The following is a 1,679-nucleotide window of genomic DNA, read 5'->3' on the forward strand; positions in this document are numbered from 1 at the left end:
TTTCGTTTGGCTATGCAAACGATCTTTCCTTTGGCTATACAAACGATCTTCCCTTTAGCTATACGAACGAGCTTTCCTTTGGCTATACAAACGATCTGCAATTTAGCAATACAAACGATCTTTCGTTTACCTATTCAAACGATCTATCTTTTGGCTATGCAAACGATCTTTCCTTTAGCAATACAAACGATCTTTCGTTTACCTATTCAAACGATCTTTCGTTTGGCTATGCAAACGATCTTTCCTTTAGCAATACAAACAATCTATCCTTCACCTATTCAAACATTCTTTCCTTTGGCTACACAAACGATCTTTCCTTTAGCTATTCAAACGATCTTTCGTTTGGCTATGCAAACGATCTTTCCTTTAGCTATACAAACGATCTTTCGTTTACCTATTCAAACGATATTTCCTTTGGCTATACAAACGATCTTTCCTTTGGCTATACAAACGATCTTTCCTTTGGCTATACAAGCGATCTTTCCTTTGGCTATACAAACGATCTTTCATTTTGCTATACAAACGATCTTTTCTTTGGCTATAGAAACGATCTTCCCTTTAGCTATACAAACGAGCTTTCCTTTGGCTATACAAACGATCTTTCCTTTTGCTATACAAACGATCTTTCCTTTAGCTATACAAACAAACTTTCGTTCACCTATTCAAACGTTCTTTCTTTTGGCTACGCAAACAATCTTTCCTTTAGCTATATAAACGATCGTTCATTTGGCTATACAAACGATCTTTCCTTTAGCTATACAAACGTTCTTTCCTTTGGCTATACAAACGATATGCAATTTCGTTATACAAACGTTCTTTCGGTTACCTATTCAAACGATCTTTCGTTTGGCTATGCAAACGATCTATCCTTTTGCTATGCAAACGATATTTCCTTTAGCTATACAAACGATCTTTCGTTTACCTATTCAAACGATATTTCCTTTGGCTATACAAACGATCTTCCCTTTATCTATACAAACGATCTTTCCTTTGCCTATACAAACAATCTTTCCTTTGGCTATACTAACGATTTTTCCTTTGGCTATACAAACGATCTTCCCTTTAGCTATACAAACGATCTTTCCTTTGTCTATGCAAACGATCTTTCCTTTGGCTATAGAAACGATCTTTCCTTTTGCTATACAAACGATCTTTCCTTTAGCTATATAAACGATCATTCCTTTAGCTATACAAACGATCTTTCCTTTAGCTATACATACGATCTTTCGTTTACCTATTCAAACGAAATTTCCTTTGGCTATACAAACGATCTTCCCTTTATCTATACAAACGATCTTTCCTTTGCCTATACAAACGATCTTTCCTTTTGCTATACAAACGATCTTCCCTGTGGCTATTTAAACGATCATTCCTTTGGCTATACAAACGATCTTCCCTTTAGCTACACAAACGATCTGTCCTTTAGCTATACCACCGATCTTTCCTTTAGCTATACAAACGATCTTCCCTTTGGCTATACAAACTATCTTCCCTTTAGCTATACAAACGTTCTTTCCTTTAGCTATACAAACGATCCTTCTTTTGGCTATAGAAACGACCTTTCAGTTAGCTATACAAACGATCTTTCCTTGAGCTATACAAACGTTCTTTCCTGTGGCTATACAAACTATCTTTCATTTAGCTATACAAACGATCATTACTTTGGTTATACAAACGAT

This window comes from Octopus bimaculoides, chromosome 22 (genome assembly GCF_001194135.2).
Source record: "Octopus bimaculoides isolate UCB-OBI-ISO-001 chromosome 22, ASM119413v2, whole genome shotgun sequence".
NCBI classification, from domain to species: Eukaryota; Metazoa; Mollusca; class Cephalopoda; order Octopoda; family Octopodidae; genus Octopus; species Octopus bimaculoides.